Source organism: Stegodyphus dumicola, chromosome 8 (assembly GCF_044657685.1).
Source record: "Stegodyphus dumicola isolate Sdum_Otavi_A_Nest chromosome 8, ASM4465768v1".
NCBI lineage: Eukaryota > Metazoa > Arthropoda > Arachnida > Araneae > Eresidae > Stegodyphus > Stegodyphus dumicola.
This window is the reverse complement of record NC_140775.1, coordinates 23989812-24012140: the sequence shown is the minus strand read 5'-3', so window position 1 is coordinate 24012140 and position 22329 is coordinate 23989812. Positions and strand designations below refer to the sequence as shown.

The following is a 22329-nucleotide window of genomic DNA, read 5'->3' as shown; positions in this document are numbered from 1 at the left end:
TTAACCGTATCACCATACAGATGTTATTTATGCGAATATTACCAAGAAAAGTATTCGCCAACTTCCAGATCTGAAGAATCTACAACGGAATCTTAAGGATCTAACGCTGTTACTACAGCTATCAACAAAAACAAGAAAATATCACGTATCACAGTTAAAAATAACAAACCTTCACATGGGAGTACATGCGCCAGGTAAATATAATACGAAATAACACGTGGATAAAGCACACACAAACTACAGTACGTGCGAACTCGGATAGGATCCATCTCATGGAAATAAGCCAATTTCATTCAGCCTCATTTCATTGTCTTTGTGCATTACGTGTTACGTACATAAGCGAGTACAGTAGAACTTCAAACATTCAGACTAAGTGGCACCACAATTCGTAACGATATTCAATCTGAATAATACAGCTGTTTCCCTCCCCCCCGGGAAGATAAAAAGGATTTTACCGCAATAGCGTTAAGAGACGGAATTTTGCTTTTTCTTTTTATCGCATTCCATTTCATAAAAAAATTGATATATTTTTATTTCTGCCGGTGACACACGACACATTTTTTAATAAAATTAGACAATAATTACTTTTTTTTTTCTTTTTTTAAGTTCCCTAAATAAGTACTTGTCTCTGCTACAACTAAAATAATTAGGCGGAGGTGGTTGGTTCTCAACCATTTTTGCTCCCACTTACCTTTAACATGTTCTAGAAAAACCAAAAAAGTATAGAAAATTTTGATAAACACTTGAATAAAAATAGCTTTTTATATGCATTTCCCATCTGGGGAGGTGGAATTCCCCACTGGTTGAGAGTCCCCTCCGCTAAAAATTTAGCATATGATACTGCTTTCAGTTTTACGGCAGTTACATACAAAACATCTTTATTTATTACTTGTATTAAATGAAATTAATAACCCATCTAAATTCATACAAAATTTAAATAAAAGCTTTTTGTTGTTGCTGTAGTTGAAGTCAAATACAGAAAATTTAAGATTTTAACAGGAAGAAAAGTTGTATATTTTAATTATCTTAACAACTAAATAGCAATTCCGACATTATCTTTTTATATAATTTTAAATCAATCTAATAAATACACGAATAAATGAAAAATTCGCCTAATTTATTATTACTTATAATTGGAATTTTACTGCACATGCATATAAAAAGTAGAATTATTTGTGCATGCAACCAAAAATTATTAAAACACAAAAGAACTGCAAGTGAAATAAATGAGAAATGAAACAAATTTCAAACCGCATCCTATTTTTGTAGTTTTTCTCTGATCTTACAATAGGATTGATACATAAGAGATAATAGCTGCAAATGAAAACCCGACTTATAATTTGAAAATAGCCCACCAGCGGCCGAGCGGTAAAGTCGCTAAACACTGGTAGTTCGGTCCGAGGTTCGAATCCCGCGAACGGGCTGGCTGCATGGGCGTTTTCGTGGTTTTCCCCATGTGTAACGTGTATACGAGCCAGTTTCCCTTAGAAAGTCCTCCACGAAGGCATTCCTTCCCTTAGGCAGATAGCCCTTGAGGCTTTGCCATAATCACACACACATAATTTGAAAATACTGTACTATGATCAATAATTTTCACGTAGGATAACTAATATATAACATAGATTACAATTTATCATCCATGTCCCCCCCGTAATACAGGTCTATGTTTAACAAACACTTTCCAATAAAAGCACGAGTTTTCTTGTTAGCAATTTCGTTTAATGCAATGATTCTCAAACCTGTCAGTTAGTCAAGTTATAAAGTAAATAACCTATTTTTACTGCACTGACCGCTTTCGACACCATTTGAACGATTTTTACTTCCTTGTACGAAGTAAAAAGGAAGTATTGTAATCGCGAAAAGTTTCAGGCAGCATATTTCAACGAAATATTTTGACCGCTATCGAATGCAACTTAACGATGTTTTTGCGTCATATCTGTACGTAAGGACAGAATAAAATACTCTTTTCCTTCCAAAAAATTATAAAACTGCTTTAAAATTAATTCTGAAGAGAATTTTTCGTGGCGTCTGTCCGAACGTATGTACGTACGTATCTCGAATAACTCAAAAACGAGTAACCTCAGAACGTTGAAATTTTGTATATAGGACTGCTATAACATGTAGATGTGCACCTCGTATTTTGGTTGCAATCGGCCGCACCAAACGTATATAAATATATTTATATATATATCCACTCTGTTACCCGGCTCAGTGATATCAGTTTCTTTACTCTTATATGTTTGCAAATTGTACATTTTTTGCTTTAATAAAAATGATTGTATTATGTTGTTTTATCTTCCGTTTAAGGTTTTTATGCCTTTAGTAAATCTGTATGCAATATTTTTAGAATTATCAACAATTTTAAAGTTGTCTAAGTGCCGCTAAGCCTTTTTTTTTTTTTTTTATGGCGGCCATTCATGTTTACATTTGAAACAGGAGACTAGTGGATTTGTAGCCAATCTAGAGAAACTTAGCTTCGCAACAACAAAGATAACGCATTCATTTATTATTGCCAATTAAATCATGCTTAATTCTTTCTGGAATTTTTTCGAGAAAATAAGTGTTTAAGATTTACTTCGTAATTTTTAATATAGATATTTTGGAGTTTTTATGTATTTTTGCCTTCTCGCGAAGTGAGAGCTGAATTAATTAAATGAGAAATAATCAATCGTCTGTGAAAAACTGTTTCTGTTTTGTTTTGTTTGCTTAATTTCTTTTATACATAGTTCTAGCTTTATTATAGTATTTGAATGGAACATGTGGCAACGATTAGATAATTCTTTAAATGATATACATAGTGTGCATTCTGAGTTATAATATGAATGAAATATAATACTGTTAAGTAAACCTAGCACCAGAGTGTCGCTATGGTAAACAAAATGAATTTTAAAGAATGCATTTATTCTATTGTGGTTTATGCGCTGTCGGCGAAATAGGTTTAATTCAATCTAATAAGTTTAAATAAAATGCAAGAAAAAATGCGTATAATTTAATATTCCGTACAAGGAAGTCATGTGGTGTACACATCAGATTTTTTTTTTTTTTTTTTCCATGAGGCCTATACGGAGGGACAGAATAAAGGGTTTTTTGTTTGTTTGTTTGTTTGTAAAATGGATTCACATGGCATTCTATACGGCTGTACGATGCACATATGTATCTCGAATAACTCAAAATCTATTAACCTTTTTTAAATTATTATTCATATAACGTTCAAATTTTAAATATGGGACTTCTATAACACGTAGTTGTGCATCTCCCTTTCTTATTGCAATTAGCAACACAACGCACCCAGCCTTAATTTTTACGATCGTTGATCGTAGTCATTTACTTCCAATTATAGCAGCGTTTTAAAAAACGAAAATATTCATGTTTTGGCAATGTTACAAAAAAAAAAAAAAAAAAAAAAAAAAAAACTATCTTTAACAAGTAGCGAAATCTTACTTTTAATGCGGTCTACATGTTCCTATACTTACGCTATAGAAAAGTTTCATACCCATTATGAATAAAAAAAAAAAAAAATATTACAAGTCTGACACACCCATAGGACAAAAACTGACCGGAATATTTTATTAAAAAAATTTGTAACTTTTGATGTCATTTTCAACTTACCTTGAAAGATCGTTTAATTAAATTAGAATAATTTGAGGAAATAAGTTTAAATGAAGTGCTGCAAAAAATGTGCATAATTTAATATGCCGTACGAGGAAGTCGTGGTGCCCACATCAGATTTTTATTTTTAAAAAATCAGATTAAAAGTATAAAAAAATTATTAAAAACTGCGCTTTTTGCGGTTTCTGAATGGCAAAACACTGGTACGTGGAAGATAAAATATTTTATTTCTGGCAGTGGTAATACACTGCTTTTAAATCGCACAGTTTATTACTCAAAAATTCCATTAAATTCGAACAAAATACAAAGTAAATAATACAAAAATTTGGGTTTGAGATGCATGGTTTAGATGGAGGACAATATTCGTTCTATATCTCCAGACACTGCCCTTTTTCCACAATGTGAAAAAGATAATTTTTAAAAGCAGCTATAATTTTAATGAAGTAAATAAATGAGTTATTAAGTTATTTGATGAAATACTTCATACAGTTCGCACCAATGATATCTAATGCACTGAAAAGAATTACAAATTTAGACGCCTCCATAACAGACTTTGCTCCGAGCCTTCAGTTCTGTTAATCAGGCTCTGAACGTATATCTGAAACAATTCGCTAAGCATTTGCAACTATCGCATTACACACAGAAAAATGCTTCCGGTCACTACATAGGAAATGGACGCTACTCTAAACCCTTTACATATTTGTCGCTCTCTGTGCTCCTATTTCCTACGGAAACAGATTATATTCGGGATAGTAAAATAATATAAAATAAAAACAGCCACAGAAAGATACATTAAAGTGTATCACTCTGGCTGACTTCGAATCTCACTTCAAAATTTCAAGTTCAGCTTTAACAATCATCATTGATAGAAATGATTTTGCGATATTGAGTTCACTAGGAGTAAATTTCAATTTAAAATTCGCAAATTTTTAACGATGCATTAAGGGCGACTTCAACAACAAAAAAACTAAATCTGAAATTTGAAGGCAAGTTTTCATTAATGGGCTTCATGTTTGGTTATACTATAAATAAGCAATTATCAAAATCCGTCTGACATTTGTCCCAGGATTTTTTGCACTAATATCAAGATGTTTTTACTGTCTTTAATATTCCGCGGTATTCTTTATTATAACTCATGAGTGATTGCAGTTCAAATCCCTTAAGACTAGTAAACTCTCTCCAGATTGAAATCAACCAATGGGCTATAGCTATAGCAGACGAGACCACTAAACTCAGCTAGTTCAGCAAGGTTTGAAATCCCTGAGAACGGGCTGTATGCAAGGGCGTTTCCGTGGTTTTTCTTGCATGTAACTTGAATAAGAGCTAGTTTTCCCTAGAAAGTCCTTAACGAAGGCTCTCCTCCTTACAGCCCTTGCGTGCGCTTTGCGATTTTCTAACAAATCCAATCAAATCTATCATGTTGGAATTTGTGGTGGTGGGCAGAACTAATTTTGAAACGCTACGAGAGTAGCGTTATGATTTACAGTAAACACGCAGGTACACGAGGACTCTGTGCCCAAGCGCAATGAAGAATTAATGGAAAATAGCTTAGAAACCCACAAAAGCACCCATGCCAACAGTCCAGGCCAGCGTTCGCGGGCATTCTAACCTGGGTTGAACAAAGGATTACAGAGAAATTTTTCCAGCGCTTTACTACTAAAAGTAAAACGCCATCGGATGTAACCGACATGGCTGCCGGTTTTTGCAGCTCTGCAAATAATAGCAATCCGACTGCTTGTAGTAGGTCTTAAGATTAAGATCTCACCAATAAAACTGAGGATCAGGCCTCATCAAACACTGGAGTTAAAACTGCTGAAGACTAGTAATTTCTGCTAGGATTAAACTGCAGTAGCGGCTAGAACTGGTTTGGAAATCTTACCACAGAAGAGTCCTCAAATTTTCACTCCACAGATTCTGCTTTCAATTTAAATCTTAAGCGCTTTCAATCTGCTTTCAATTTAAATCTTAAGGAAGAATTTTTCAAATATAAATATGGTGCTTCGACAGTTCGATCAATAGGGGGTATCACTCCAATTGAATTCTGCTCAAAATCACTGGATAGGACTCAGATATTCTATTATCATTTAGCGCGTCCATAAATGTTTGCCCTTATTAGCCTCATTACAAAATATGACAGCTCAGGATTGTGCACAGATGACGTGACATGTACTTAACCTCAAATGCATAAACTTTCAAAGTTTATACTCATATTGAAAGCATTTAGTAAACTTCTTCATCAGCAACCCTGATAGCACGTGTAAAACGTCATTCTGCCAGTTCTTAAAGGACCTTGTTGCTAAAACTTTGGATATCCGGGGATTTAATTTACTTCACTGCAAGTGGTATCTTTCCATTACAAGTCCGAATCATTCGATGCATAGTGATTCTGGTACACTGGTGATTTTGTTTCTGAAAGCCACACAACATACTGAAGGAAAACCATTTTGACGACACAGCTCATACTTTGCTTACCATTCATACGATGTTAAAAACGACTATAATTCAGGGTAAATATTTATGGGCACCCTGTATTTACAAAGTGCAATGGCAGGGGGGGAATCAATAAATGAAAATATCTCGCTTGGTTGCTGAATGCGAAGAGTACGTAAAAAATCCTCTAGTTACGATTCCAAAGATGCTCGAGAATTAGGATTACACGAATTATGCCAAAACACACGAGGTGCTCACGAACACTAAATTATTTAACAACGGCAGAGCAAATTATGGTTAAATACTTATGGCAAACATTCCCCACACGGGATGCTACGATATTTCGATCTGAAGAAGGGCTACCTGCTGATTTTGGATATCACAAGAGAGTAAGAAGTAAATATGCAACACGAATATTTTACACTTTTCTAACAAACGTTACGATATGGCAGTCATGCATCTTTATAAGAAACATACCAATCCCGTCGCTGCTTCAAACTGTGCGTACGCAAAGTTTGTATTTATTTATTTGAGATTCCAATGAAACATACAAAATGCAAGCAACAAACTGCTTGTCTAAAATTCTTAAAAAACGAGACGAAAGGGATTGCCGTGATACCATTGTAAGCGCCATAGCGTGCTCTACGCGCATGTATTCATGCAGCTCAAAAACGTTGGAGAATGTGTATGTCTTGTCACGTTTATTATTTATTAAGAGATCTCTAAGAACTTCCAGTTTCTTCGTCCAATTCCATTCAGCGTTTGGGATTTAAAAAGTAGTTTTTGTACCTTAAAATGCAAATTTACTAGCTTGTCTCCAACCATGACATCCGTGTCTTTCTCATAGCTTTCAATTTCAGTCTACCTTTCTGGCCGAGCCCATCCCAATGCCACTGTTATTATCGTACGTGGGAGACATTATCACTATGCATCCTAACTAAGAATTTGTGAGTGAATTATTCATGAAAACACATTTCTTGAAACTCTCCAAAAATTACTGCTTTCACCAAAGACTACTTCTCCCATCATGATAAAGTCCAGACTGTTTAGCCTGCAAAGCTTCTTAACTCGTGGAATGATAAAACTCGTATTGGGTCGTTGCCAATTTTACAATTACTGATCAACGTACACTACCTTAACTAGATATTTAATTGACAATATTCCCACGAAGAAAATTTTCATTTGGAAAATGCAAAGACGTATTTATTACGTGGAAAGCTGCGAGAAGGAGGAATGAATATTTCTGAACTTAATAAAATATCCTGGTTCTGCATTGTAATATAAACTCGTTCTTTTAAAGTACTCAGTAAGTCTTAATGATAACAGACTGTCTATCAAACAAAATACAAAAAGTGGCACAAATTCGAATTTTAATGTAATCTATACATTGACAACCATTAATTAAATACTTACTATTATCAGATACATCTCCCTCCCCAAGAAAGTTTGCACAAATCATATTATTAAGTTATACCACTTAATAACGAAGGCTACAGAAAAACTTCTGCAAACACAAAAGATACATATAGATAAATAAGTAAGCACTACCTAATTATAATGCACCTAATGTCTTCAGATGTTTACACTTTGGAATGCATAAAGCAAAACTTACTTTAAACTTTCAGTGAAAACAACGGAAGTCTAAACCGTAAAAAAGTTTTTGGCAAGCCTACGGCCAAAAACATCGGCATCGAAGAAAACGTCGCGATCTGAAACAAACGTGATATAACATAGAATGTAGTATTACATCATAAACAACCCCGCCTCTTGGGCGTAGTCATGTTCAGCGCATGCGTAGTTAATTCTAAAATGGCGAAGGCACTCATAAATGTGTATTTCCTGGGTTTTTATTTGCTTCATTTCTGCTGAAGGTCGTTACAAGATCACTTTTTGTATAGTATTTTCTTTTATCACGAGAAGGAGGGGGTTACTTCAGTGATGGATAGATATCTAGACACTCCGAAATTTTTGCTTTTTTTCTCCAAGGCCAAGATGAAGAAAAAAAGTTGCCGGCTTTTATTTAAACATCTCTCCTTCTCTTCGCTAATATTCCGGAAAAGTGCTGTAGATAGTTCACGGGGAAATGCCCAAAATAGATCCTGTCACTCAGAATTTGATTTTCTGCTTAGGAAAAGTCATCCAAACCTCATTAATTCTCCGAAGATTTATACGAACATCCTCAAAGCTCGTGAACAAAACGTTTCTTGCATGCAGCGCAAAGGAATTCTCTTAAATATTACATCTAAATTAGATGAAAAGGAAAATAAATTTATGGCAGATCACGGCCAACCACGTGTAAACAGGAATTTTAAGACCAAGAACATCATCTGGATTAACTATTAAGCAAGTGCTTAATAACATTAAAGAAAAGAGGCACCACAAAAAGATGCTTTGGGTTCAGTAAAAGGGGGGCACCGCTAAAATCTCCCATTGCCGGTTCACCATGGAATGTATGGTGCAGCTAAACCAAGAGCGAGAGAGAGGTAGTGGAGGAAAAAGCAGCGTATATATGCTGGGAAAACAATATCTTTCAAGTATTTAAAGGCCTCTAAAAGTCATAACTCAGTCCTGTCAAGAACGGCAGAATCAGATTAATTACAAGCAAAATAATAAATAAGGGGCTAAAAAAATTATACCGGAACTCAACAATTACATATTTTTTCTTCAATCAGAAATTTAGCTATAAATTTGACTCCTTGAGCAACGAGGAAAGATGTATCTTTTTCAACTTATTCGCGGTTTCATCATCTTTTGTTGTTATACATCTACAAAATTTTCTGTGTTTCATAACGTGGGACGTGTTAATTTCCGAAACATTTTACAATCCACGAGTTAATCGGAATATGTTACCATCCGGTGGTAACATATTCACATGATACACGGAGCATGATACCGTGTTCGGCATACAGGCTGGAACTTCCCTTTAGTAAATTGATGTTTTGGCCATTACCACTAAAAAACGTTACGAAATAACACAAACAGAAACAAAGAGAAGGTTCGGAAGCCAAGTTTTACACCCCATTAACTTTACGAAGAAACAGCAACAAGACCTTGAACTTCTTGTTACATATAAAATGTAAAAAACTTAGCTACTACCAACTGTTCGAAGTTTGAATTAACTAAGCATCGCTGTCTTTCGAAGACCCCCCTCCCTTAACAAATATTTGTTCATGAACGCATTTATTTCACTAAATATCGTAACACGCAATTTGAGTATTAAAATATTGCTTGATTTACTTGCACTTTTTTTTAATGTGTTCTGTTGCCCTGTCCAAGACCCAGTGTTTACTCTATTAATGAAGGGTGGCAATAGGTTATTTTTAATTTACATTACACAGTGCTTTCTATACCCTATACGGAGATCACTCTGAAATTTTTGAAATACGCGCAAACGATAAATGGCAGAAAAAAAATAACAGTTACATTTGAAAATATAGTAAGTTTTTAGAAAACAAGTTACATTTTAGCTTAGCAGAAAATTTTTGTGTTTGGCACACGGAAAATTTTAATCGATGATAATCGCCGCACTTACTAAATAATACAGAAAAGGCTTAATATTGGATCCGCTGCCATAAATAATATTATTCATGACGAATTGCATATAAAAAACTAGTTTGCTGTTGGGTTCCCCATAATTTAACTGAGCACCAAAAAGAGAAGCTTTCAAAATCAGTAAAAAAATTCTTAAATTACTTAAAGATGGTAGCCATCGCATTATTTCTAAAATCGTAACTCGTGATGAAATACAGATAAAATTTTTTGACGTTCCAACATGTCAAAAAAGTAAAGCCATTAGGTCTTTGAAGATGATCCCATGCCCAAAATGGTGAAAACACAACGTGCTATGAAAAAAGTAAGGTATGCTCTTCAGAAGTACAAATTGGTCAAAGCCATCAAGCTGGAAGGACGGAAGACGGTCACAGCTAACTGGTACACCAATAAATGTCTTCAGAAAATTATTCAAGAAGTAATGTCAGAGAACTCATGCTCCATCATGAGAGTGCATTTTCTCATTCAGCAAGATTGACAGTTGGGTTTCTTGAACGAAAACCTATCACAGTGATATAATATCCACCCTATTCACCAGATTAGCTCTGTGTGACTTTTAGCTATTTTTTAATCTATAAAAGAATTTCTGCGGACAACGGATTATAAACGCACTTTTTTCATCGATTACGAGAAATGAATGGTTTGTGGCATTTAATCTTTGGAAAATTTGCGTACAGAAGTACATTTAGAGGAGAAAACACTCCTAAAATTTCGTAATAAAAAAAAATTAAAAAAAAAAAACTATGTGTATCTCAAAATGTTCAGTGACTTCGTAAAGTCCGCTGCGGGGGGAAAAAAAAAAAGACAGTTCGACATCTCCCGTTCTACTAGGCCGATTGACAAAATTCAAATTACATTTTTTCATGTCTCGAAAGCGCAACTTAGGATATATATTAGATTTATATATCACATTGTTCTAATATAGGTATTTTGACATAAAATTGGACATTTTCAGAAATAACATGCCAATATTTTTCCATATTTCGATTCTACGACTCAAATTATGCCTAGATATTAAATTTTGTAAAATTTGGTGCGAAATTTACGGAGAAATTAAAAAATTTATCTTGCCGAAATTTTTTCTGATTACGCCAAGAATAATTTACTTGGCGAATTCCTTAATATATGAAAATTAAATTTTCCTTTCCCTTCCATTATACCCGGAGCCGAAAAAAAAGTCACATCATTTTCTACTTCCAAATAATGTTAGCAAAGTGTCTAAACCACATTTGATGTTTCATCGCTTTCAACAAATATGCAAAATTTCAAAACGGGCCAATATATAAATTCACGTATACCTTCGGAAATTTTAAATAAAAAAAAACTATCATTTTTGCAGGTACGCTTAGAAATACGTCTACTTTAAAATGATGGTTAAAATTTTTAGAGATAATAATTCAAAAACCTTTTTGAAAAACTTATAAAAATTATTTTAAAATAAAAGTTTAAAATAAATCATAAAAATTTGTGAATTTTACTTGGAATGAACCTAAATTTCGAAATGTGAAAGGAAGAATCAAATAAGTTTAACAAAATAAAATAAAAAAAAAAAAAAAAAAAAAAAAAGGAGATTAATAAATATATACAAGTTTAATAAAAAAAAAGATTAATAAATATATACAAGTTTAATAAAAAAGAGAGATTAATAAATATATACCACACTCAATTAACATTGAGGAGCTAAAATTTTGAGAGCTAATTTTTTAAAAACTACTCGTGCGATTTTCACAAAATTCGGTAGTTTGGCGTAGAATTGAAATATGGAAAAAAACTGGTATGTTATTTCAGAAAAAGTCCGATTTTCTGTCAAAAATTCCTAAATTAGCATAATGCTATATATAAATATAATGCATATCCTAAGTCGCGCTTTCGAGACATGAAAAACGCAAGTTGAATTTCGTGAATCGGCCCAGTAGAACGGGAGATATAAAACTGTCCCATTTCCCCCCCCCCCGGCAGTGTACATATTAAAGACTGGTTTAAAGACTGCCCTCCTCCCCTTCTTTATAATAAAGTAACACATCCGATTTTTTACGAAATGGAGAAGGGAATTACAGGAATTATAATTTTTTTTAATCTATACATAATAAATGCGCGTCTTAAAAAAATGAAGAAATTCTAACGGTTAAAAAAGTATTTTACAAATTATTATTATTTTCTTTAAAACTCTGAACAAATGTTAGATTTAAAAAAAGTACTTATTATTTATTTCTTTAAACCGCAGCGCACAGCGAAAGTGCCAACAGTTGTTGATTTTCTCTCATTGGCAAGAGAAAAAAAGCGAACATTTTATCGTCACGCACGTTTTTAGAACCTTTAATAACACATTTATTCACAGAATTCTTAAACTTTAAGAAAGAAATGGCATATAAAATGTTTCGGAAATTGAGCCATTATACTGACATTCACGAAACGTATCTAAATCATACGCTAGGACATGTTTGACACACAAAATTTGACATTTTTCGTCACGTCTATGCAAAGCAAGCAATTCTCACACAAGAAAAAACGACTTCAGATAAACAAAAGTAAAATATATCATACCTATCAGGGATATGTAAATGAACTAAACACACACTCAACGTAAACAGAATACAAAATTTCAAAAAGATTTGTAGTTAGCGAAAATTTTTATCTGATCTTATTCAAACAGCTACAGTTGAAGGAGATTTGATTTTAATGATGAGAAATGTCTTTTAGGGTTCTCAGATGGCCTCCATGTAAGAAAGAAGGGGGAAACCTGCATTTCTAAGATGGCGGCTACTCTTGGAATTGTAGGAAAGGGTTATTCAAAACTGATGAATTTATTATGCTCTTATGGTTTAAATACTAGCCCAAAACAATAGTATAGCATTTTCACAGTAATTCCCAAAGCTATTTTACATTTTATTAGAAGAGCTCACGCGGACTATTTTTGGCAATCTGCCAACGAAAGAAAACGAACAGAGGGGGGGGGGATTTATTTATTTATTTATTTATTTATTTATTTATTTTTTTTCCCCAAAAAGCCAAGAAATTCAACGCAAAAATTAGAGCACATAATCAAAATCGCTCATTGCAGTTTCTTCCAGTTTAGTCCAACATTATCAAAGCATTGTCACAGTGGTGAAGGCGATAATAATCATGCTTTGATAAAATTGGATAAACTACATTTTCTATTCATGTTCCAATGAAATTGCAGACAGCGATAACGTTTGGTTATTTGTTGTAATTATTAATTTGCAGCTCATTTTTTACTATTAAACCGCATACAGTTATTTTAATTAAGGGATCAGTATTATAAAAGGTTAATAGATTTGATTTTATGTGTAATCAAAAAACTTCTTAACTAAAAACTAATTCTGTAAAATAACATCAAAGATAAAGAGATTTAAACACAATAACAGGTAATACATTTTTCGGACACGGTGTAGCAACTTTAATGCAAATAAAAACAGTAAAAAAGAATCAACTTCTTAATCGTAATGTTAATTCAACGCAAACAATTATAAAAACTATTCACAAGAAGTTTTAAATTAATTGTAATAGAATCATTCAGAGCTGCACGCACGCACCAAACAATTTCCGCCCTGTATTATATTTAAATTAAATAATGAAGAATCTGCACGAATCTATACATGTTTCTCGCATTGTGAAAAAAGGACGGTGTCTACTGCCATCAAATTTTGAATAACGTAATCCTCCAGACGAACATGGGAACCCGGAAGCCCGAATTTTGAATTTCGAATTTGTTTTATTATCTATTACATATTTTGTAAAACCTTAACAAAATTTTGGTTAACAAACTCAACGATTTCAAAGCGAGCAATGGCAACACTGTACGAGGAAAAAAAACCATTTTTATCAACGCGGGACTATCTATCGGAAATTCTGAAGATATGCTGTTTTTAAATATTTCGCGATTTTGCCATTGAATTGAATTTTATGTGGTTTAAGTGCGAAGAACACATTTAATAAATAAAGGTAACACAGAAAACGTAAAAAAAAAAAAGCCCCTTTGCGCGTAATACAAAATTTGAAAGCTTTCGAATTTATTTACTTTTATTTATTATTAAGTCTTCTGTTTTTAAAGTACGTTTTGACGATAAAAAGTTTTAAACTATGTTTTATATTTTACTTCTTTTGCATATTGAAATAATTGATCTGAGACTTTTTTTTTTTTTTTTATGTTGAGGAAAGTTTTAATAGCATGTTGTTCCAAATTCTAGAAGAGATCATGAAATGCTATTTAAAAATGGGCTGAAATTTGTTACGGAAGTTTTAAGGATCTTCGTTAATTTTTTATGCAATTTTATATGCCTCCATTTGCAAAACTCGTACGTCATCAATTTACAAACTTGCTGTTTATTTACCTACGCTGCTTGGTTACCTTGCGAATCCGATATCAGAAAACGTGTATCCATTTAGATACATTGTATTAATCAGGAGAAGAATTTCCTAATAAAAAATTTTCTTACACTATCATTAACCTTTATCTTCTCTTGACGGTCTCCGATAATGATAAGAGTATTAACTTAGCTACAGTCAGATAAATCTTTGCGTTGGTTATGTTTTTCTACCAATTTCCTTGCTCATTGTAGCACGAAGGTATCTGGTGTCATTAGTGTGACGTAAGAGTTAATGTTTACTTAATTCATGTGCATTTTTTTTTCCAGTGGTGAAGATTAACGATGCAAAAATCATAGTGCTCATTAAAAATGTTCAAACAGTGGAAAAATAAAATGTTGTGTTGGGTAGACGTTCGCGTCGATTTCGATGACAGTCAAGAAAAATAAAACCTATAGCATAAAGAATTTCCTTCAATTAAAATTCAGTTTGTTTTATGATAAAAATGATTTACTTATTTAATTATATTTAAGCAAAGCACACAACGGCTATATACCTGAAGGCAGAGATGCCTTCACGGAGTACTTTCAAAGGGTTGGTTGATGTGATTACGGCAAAGCCTCGAGGGCTATTTTACTGTACAAGTACCATTTTCAGTGCATCTTCTGTAGTAATGTATCAGTATCTAAGCGTATCATTTCTACTAATATCTATATTGCCATGTAGGATAACACACGAGTATATATAATCATTGTCATTTTCGCATTAATACACAATTCAGTGTATCAGTTTTATTATTGTATAGGTGTTAAAGGTTTCATTTCTAATAATGTATACATAGCCGTGTAGGATAATTTATGTTCATGTATTTTTTATTAATCGTCTTCTTTCAGATTTATCCACAAGTACCATCTTCAGTGTGTCGTTTCTAGTATTAAGTGTAGCACTTCTACTAATGTATGTATAGCCACGTAGGACGATACGCAATTATGTGTATATACTAACTGCCATCTCTCGCAATGATACACAAGCATTACATTCAGTGCAATATTTCTGTCAACTTACAGATGCTTAAAATGTCTTATTTCTATTCATGTATGCATAGCGCAGTAGGATAATACATGATTATGTGTTATCATTACTCGTCATCTTTCGTATTAATGTGAAAATATCATTGTCAGTGTACCACTTCTATTAATGTATAAATACATCATTTAACATGTTACAAATGTATATTAATGTATAAGTGTATCATTTCTATTACTGTATGTATAGCCACTTAGGATGATGCACGATTACGTGTTACCATTATTCTTCATCTATCGTATAATGTATAAGTGCCATTTTCAGTGTTTCATTTCCATTAATGTATAAGTGTATCATTTGTACTAATATATATGTATAGCCAAGTAAGGTAATACATGAATATGTGTAACCATTAATTGTCATCGTTCACACTGATTTCACATCGACAATTTTCATTCTCAGTGTATCATTTCTGTGAACGTATAGGTATGTATCATTTTTATTGATGTGTGTATAGCCCAGTAGAATAATGTATGATTATGTGTTTTCATTTATCGCCATCATTCGTATGTGTTTAAGCATATCATTTCTAGTAGTTTATGTATAGTCATATAGGATGACACACGATTACGTGTATTCATTAACTGTCATCTTCTGCATTATTGCGCCAGTTGCGTCAGTGTTTCCTTTCTTTTAAATGTATAAGTGTTTATTGTTTGCCTATCTCATTAACCACTTAGACCAATATACATATGTATCCAATGCACCTATACCATCAATGTACCTGTGTATGAAACTTTTTATTAATTGTATACTGAAGCATATATATGCACACGCCCTTGTTTGGCCACGTCAATACCACATATTCTCCATTAATATTTTTCCGATGCAGCCCTCTCAGGAAGTCGCCAGTGTTGAGTTGTTCTAAATAGGTGCGGGTACCGGACGACACCCGATTTGTCATATTAAGCCGTCCGGGTGTCCGGGCCCTGCATTCACCTGTCACCTGCCTAAAGGAAGGGATGTCTTCGTGGAGGACTTTCTAAGGGAAACTGGCTCATATACACGTTACACATGCGGAAAACTACGAAAACGCTCATGCAGCCAGCCTGTTCGCGGAATTCGAACCTCGAGACATAAAGTCGCTGAACACGACACTTTACTGCTCGATCGCTGGTGAGCCTGCTTTTAAAGGGAAATTGTTTAAAATTTACGTTACGCAAGAGGAAAAACATGGCAACACCCATGTTGCTAGCTCGTTTGTAGGGTTTGGAACACGGACTGAATTAATGGCGTTTAGCAGTCTTAACCACTCGACTATTAGAGGGCTGTTCGGTGATATCTCTTGTATGCCGTTGTGTACTGTCCGCTCAGGCGGCAATCCCAAGCTGAAGCTAAGTAAGTCGACTATTAGAGGCCCAGGGTTCAAATGGAGGTGGATATCGCAGTAAGGGTTAATCTTTGTATTATGGTAACTTGGCGATTTTTTGGCGAAAATTTGGCGACCAACCCTGCTACAGCAAACTGCTAGTTTTTGTTTGGACGCCATTTTGTTTTCACGAAGTAAAGGGCATGTTTTTTCTTACTCAATATTTTTTCCCAACAATCTGCTAGCCGAATTACGCTTATGTTAGAAATTTTATGGAACAAAAGTGCTTAATCATGACGAAGATTAGGTGCGAAATTGTGAGAAAGTGCAGAATCGCAAACTGCTTGCCGCGTTTTTAAGAATTGCACATACACGGTATCCATGTACACGTCGACCTATTTTCACTTAAAAAAAATATCTCAGAATTACACAAAAATGGCATTGCGCACATTCTTGACTTTATCCATGTACACTGCTAAAGTCCCGGGTAATAACCTTTATCGCCTTACCAAAATGTCGCCAAACTACCTGTTACCATATTCCAAAGATTAGGCACAGTAAGTTTGCAATTCTATCTTAAGCAAAATACGAATCTCGACTTTGCCGATTATAATTTATAGATTTGCCTTATTGGCACGTGAACAAATATTCTTCAACAGTTTCACTTATGTTAACCGTTTATGGCATTTCAAAAGACTACGGATGGAAGAGAAGTAACACGTCAAAATTCTTGCAAATCAATCGAAATTGTATTTTTCAATGCTGACAAATACTGATGGAAATTATGTATTAAATGTTTGATTTTATTTATATTTTACAACAGTTAAAATACATAAATTGACTCTTTTCTCTCCCAAATCATAATTATTACAAAAAAAAAACTGATGCATTGTGTTAATTTTATGAAATAGGATTTTAAAATCCATTTTATGATTTAATTAAATGAAGAATAAACATGACAAAGCAGTATCTACAAGTTACAAATATCGTAGTATAACTAAATAAAAAAATACATTAATTAAAGCACAGGTTATTGTTAGAGAGCTTGTTAAAAATGATTCTCCCTTCACCATATACGAAATGGACTGAAAAAAGATACTTTGAAGGAAATCGAACATTTTCTTTCATCGTCTTAAAATACCTAACAACTCTTCCCGGGGTACTAAAATCAATATATTCACATTTTTTATTTTATCACCTATAAAACAAAATATGTTTACATGCATAGGATCGATCCGATACAATGAACACTGCATATCATCGGACGGGAAAAAAAAAAAAAAACTTTCATAATGATATAATCATGAAAAATGAATTAGCGCGCATTTGTCCTTAACACAGCACAGACATACCGGCAGTGGCATAAAACAACAAGATACCGGCATACAAGTTGACACAGGCATGGCTTGGCGACACGTAGACATGGCTTAGACACATAATCATAATCAAGAGGTTTAAGCATTTTATTTATTTATTTTTTTCTGGGCACATGCAAAGGACTGACTGACACTGGCATAGCATCAGCGCCCATTTGCGAGTATCCGTGTAGATGCTTTGAAGGCAGAGATAATTGTCAATCTTGTTGCGCTCTTCCACCAAAATGAAGATGAAATGGTTTTTAATATTTTTCATTCCGAAGGCATTCTTAGAGCAATAATTATTTGCAGTGAAATTCTGCGCTTCTTGGACCAGCAACGTATATAAACGGTAGTCATTAAAGCAAGTTTTGCAAGATATGTGCTAATCCATCAAACCGAAACGGAGCCTCATGCACTTTATCACAGTTTACCATAGTAAGTGATTTTTAAGTAACACTGGGCGAAAGTTTTCCGTCTCCCCTCCGTTACCGCTCATAAATCTCATCATCAGCACTTTTCTCGTGATACCCAACATTTATTCAGCCACAAACTGTGTGCGCATATCCTCCACAAAAGCAGTTTCGTGCTTCCTTAATCACACATTTCGACTTTTCTCATATCATATAATTCATGGGCAATTTTCAGCCCCAAAATGCCCTAACAGGGAGCAATTTTAGATCCTTTTACAAACATGCAAACCAGCAGATCCAATTTCACACGCAATGACAGCCATTGCGTCATGTAGAAGAGACATTTGGGGGGGGATTCTGTATGCAAGGGTATTAGTTTCCCTATCTGAAATCATGCGAACAGCTTTTGTAAAATATGCAAACATTTTCCACGGCGATGGCAGCATTTTTTCGCTTCACTTCCCCTCTTTTCAATAGAACATAATCTGAGATCGCTGAAAATCCGGTTCTAGTTTGAAGTCAGCCAAGTGTTTCGAAGGACTATGTTGAAATGTATTCAGAGATAAGATAGCCATACTTTGTGGCATAAAATAAATGATTTATAAGTGAAATTTGGTGGTGATTTATGAAAATCGTAGCCAGCCTGTAATAGTCGCTGCCCCCCCCACGACAGTAGCCAATACGAAGATAAAAACTAGCAATTTTACCTGAATACTAATGATTGCATTAGTGGTTTCTTTTTTTCCCCGGTAGAAGTAGAATTGCACCAAGATCAGAAATATGCGATTAAAATAAAGAACAAAAATCCTACACCTGAAACTGATGAAAGACCGCGTGCACAAATATCGTGAACATAAGCTCACACTAAGGAGTCAGCCTGCATACAGAGTTTTAAATCATACTTTAAATGGGAATGACAACGGACCCTTGTCACTCACTATCTCCTTGAAATGCACAATTTTTCAACAAGACCGATATTCGTCTTAAGTTGCAATTTGCCTGATTACTAAAAAATGCAATCAATTTTTATCATTCAATTCTTACTCATTTAAATCGCACATAAACCTTCATAAACAGACATGAAATAAAAAAACAGCGAACACTCCGTATTTTTTCAGACATCTCCTTAATTTCCAGATCTTCGCAGGAGGATTCCAATGCACTTCAAACTTAATGAACATTCCTTGATAACGGGCAAATATCTTTGATTCCGTGAATATCCAATGTACCACCAGAAAACTTCGACTATATCAGCACTCAGGAAATGTTTTCTTGAACTGTTTCTTTTCACTGCAAAATATAATCATTCAAAATCCATGCAGTATAAAATGTTCATCATATAAATATGTATCGTTACGTGCGTACGGGTTCGAAATGGACTGAATGCACAAAGAACCGATGAAAGCTTGATGAAATTTTTTTTTTTTTTTTTTCCAAAAGCATTTCATAATTCTAGAATCTTTCACACAAAAGTCCTAGTACAGCTCTAATCAGTATGACAGAACATAATGAATAGTTGCCACTTCAAAATAACACGAACGTTGAACACAAGACCATGCAGAAAGGCCTCAAATGCGCAAGCTCACACTGTGATCTCTCAATATTTTGAACTCTGAATAATTTGAGCTAAAATGAAAACTGTCTTATATAGTTTTTCCCGATTCACCAACAAATTTCCAGTACTTTCGATTCTCGAAATTGCTGGAAGGCATACACAATTACAGGGTCGGATACAGCTACATAGGGATCGGTCTAAAATGTCGTTAAGTCTGGCGGCTTTTTGTAATTTCTCGCAAATTTGGCGATAAAAATTAGCCGCCAACCTACCGGCCGTTTTTCATCAAGCCATTTACCTGGATGTTATGAAATGAACTTACTCTCGTAAACCTTATTTTTCCGAAGATGTTTTGCACACTGACGCTTTTCATACATCTTATACAAGAGATATTCAGATATTATTTCACTACAATTATTTACGAAATTCGCAAGAGTATGATTTATAAATGTTATAAAGTAAAGTGTCTGGGCTATACGCATGCCCAAAGAATAACTCTTCACATTTTCTCAAACTCAATTTTTCAAAAATTCGGTTAACTCCACTAATGCCAAGGTATTAACAGTAGTCCTGCATATACAGAAACGGTATAAGAACGGTTACTGTGCTCAGCAGTGATGAATAAGCTTGATTTATGTTTACCTAGCGATAAATCAATTTTTCACATTCTCAGTAAAAGTTAGCAAGCAGCGTTGCTGCATTCAGGATACTCAGAATCTTCATCAAGTGATTGAAAATGAGAATACATCAAAAGTTAAAGGCTGATTAGCAGTAACGAGACACACTTACCTTGACTAATTGCAGATTCCAAGGCTTCATATTTTAGCTAGATAGGTATTACATTGTTATTCCATTCAGATGTTCCCACAATATTGTACTAGATTCTATGGAAAAGAAATAAGAACCAAAATATCTGACCGTCCAGAACCCCTATCATGATTTCATTTCACTTACTTTTCTTCATAGGATTTTATTTGAGTGCTATACAAAAGTCCGAGACCTAGAAAATCTGCAAAAGCTTACCGATAAAACAGTTGCTCTGTACCACTTCAAGAATTGGAAAACACTCGGTAAGTGCTCAAATGTAGCTTTCAACACTTGATGAATTACAAAATGTACTCGCACTCATTTTCATACAAAAACATGGCGAATAATTCCGCACAGTGTAAAAAATATTTACGTAATTTTTATAAATGCTTAGGTGTTTCTACATACTTTTAGCCCAGACACTTTGCATTTATGACATAAAAATGCTTTTTGCAAGAAATGAAACAGATGCAATACATCATCGTGAACAAACATACAAAATGAACGTGTTCAAACTGAATGAAATGACATTTCTCAACAGTTTCCAAAGTTAATTCCTTTTTAGCATGGATACGATAGCCATACATCGGTATTAAATGCAAGATTATAAAACTGCATACAAAAGCAGCTTAATTTAACTGCAGAATGGTCGGAATTCGTTTTTCTTCTTATGGTTCTCCCTCTTCTTCCCACATATAAAATAAATGAGATAAAATAAACAACGCACAAATTACGCTAGGACACCTGAAGGACTAATCGTTATGTCGTTACACAGTAACAGATTACTTTGATATAGTTTAAATCTTAATTAATACAGTGAAAATGTTACACATATTTTGCTCTGGCGCAGCCTATGAAAAGCCATACGGCGACGTATACTCTACCAGGAAGGCCAGGCAGACACATAAGACTTTGCACAGCTCCACATCATATCACAGACTTTGCACAGCTCCACATCACATCACCACAGACTTTGCACAGCCATGCCAAAAATTTTAATACCTAACGAAAATCTTAAATTGTGCTTCCTATATATACATTTTTATATCTTCCCACATACATATTTATTGCATTTTAATTCTGCGGCCCTTTTTCGGTTTTTTTCTTCTTTGTTAATTTCAAATAAGAGCCTCAAAGGCATATCACGGGCAGTGCGATGGTTAGGTCCTAGGAGGGCAGAAACAAAGTTTTCGCAAAAACTTTTCAAAATATATAATCAGTTATCCATGCTGAATATTCGAACAGGTAATCACCGTGACACCCCAGACGGAAAATATAATGGAAAAGAGGCATGCACTTAGGTACTAATCTGTAATATATTAAGAATTGCCTTCGTTGCAGATGTGAACAATTTAAAAGGGTCTCTAATTTGACAGTAACGAAATGTTAAAACAATTTCGATAGAAGCCTTTCTTACTTCAACTTGATTTTCCCACGAAAGGTTCTGCGCACCTTTCCAGGAAATTACTTTGCTATGAATGAAAAAAATCCTTCTTACCCAAATTTGGCCTGCTGAAAACAAAGTCAATTAGTTTCAGTTTCGAAATACACCTTTCTTTCTTTACACATGTGTCCCGCAAGGCCAAAGAATAAGAGCCAAAAGATTCATTTGACGTTTTCAAATGCTGTGTGCGGGCATTTAAACCTTGAATATTAAGTACTTCTCTTTTTTTCTCTTATTTCTTTTGAAGACATTTCCCCATTTCGCATATTTTGGCCTCATTTAAATAATTTTCGCAATGAATTCCTAGGCCATGCGGTAACGCATTCCTAGGTTAATCAACCTGAAGAGAAAGATGGCTTTTCTGAATATTTTAAGGAGAAACTTGAGCTCCTTTGCAGCCAGTCTGTTCTGTTGCCGAATAACGACCTGGAACGAAGTACCAGTAA

At 34.1% G+C, this 22329-nt stretch overlaps 1 protein-coding gene across 3 annotated transcripts in view; it reads right to left on the bottom strand.

Annotated features, from left to right (window-relative positions):
• Positions 1-22329, bottom strand: part of LOC118197114 (phosphatidylinositol 3-kinase regulatory subunit gamma-like) — a 102258-nt gene that overhangs the window by 44528 nt on the left and 35401 nt on the right. Inside the window, exon 1 of one of the 3 annotated variants that reach the window (XM_035368605.2) lies at positions 7652-7672. The exons of the other annotated variants lie outside the window; for them this stretch is intronic. The gene's annotated coding sequence lies outside the window, so the exon portion shown is untranslated. Of the gene's footprint in view, positions 1-7651; positions 7673-22329 lie in introns of those variants that run through there. 3 annotated transcript variants of the gene reach the window in all.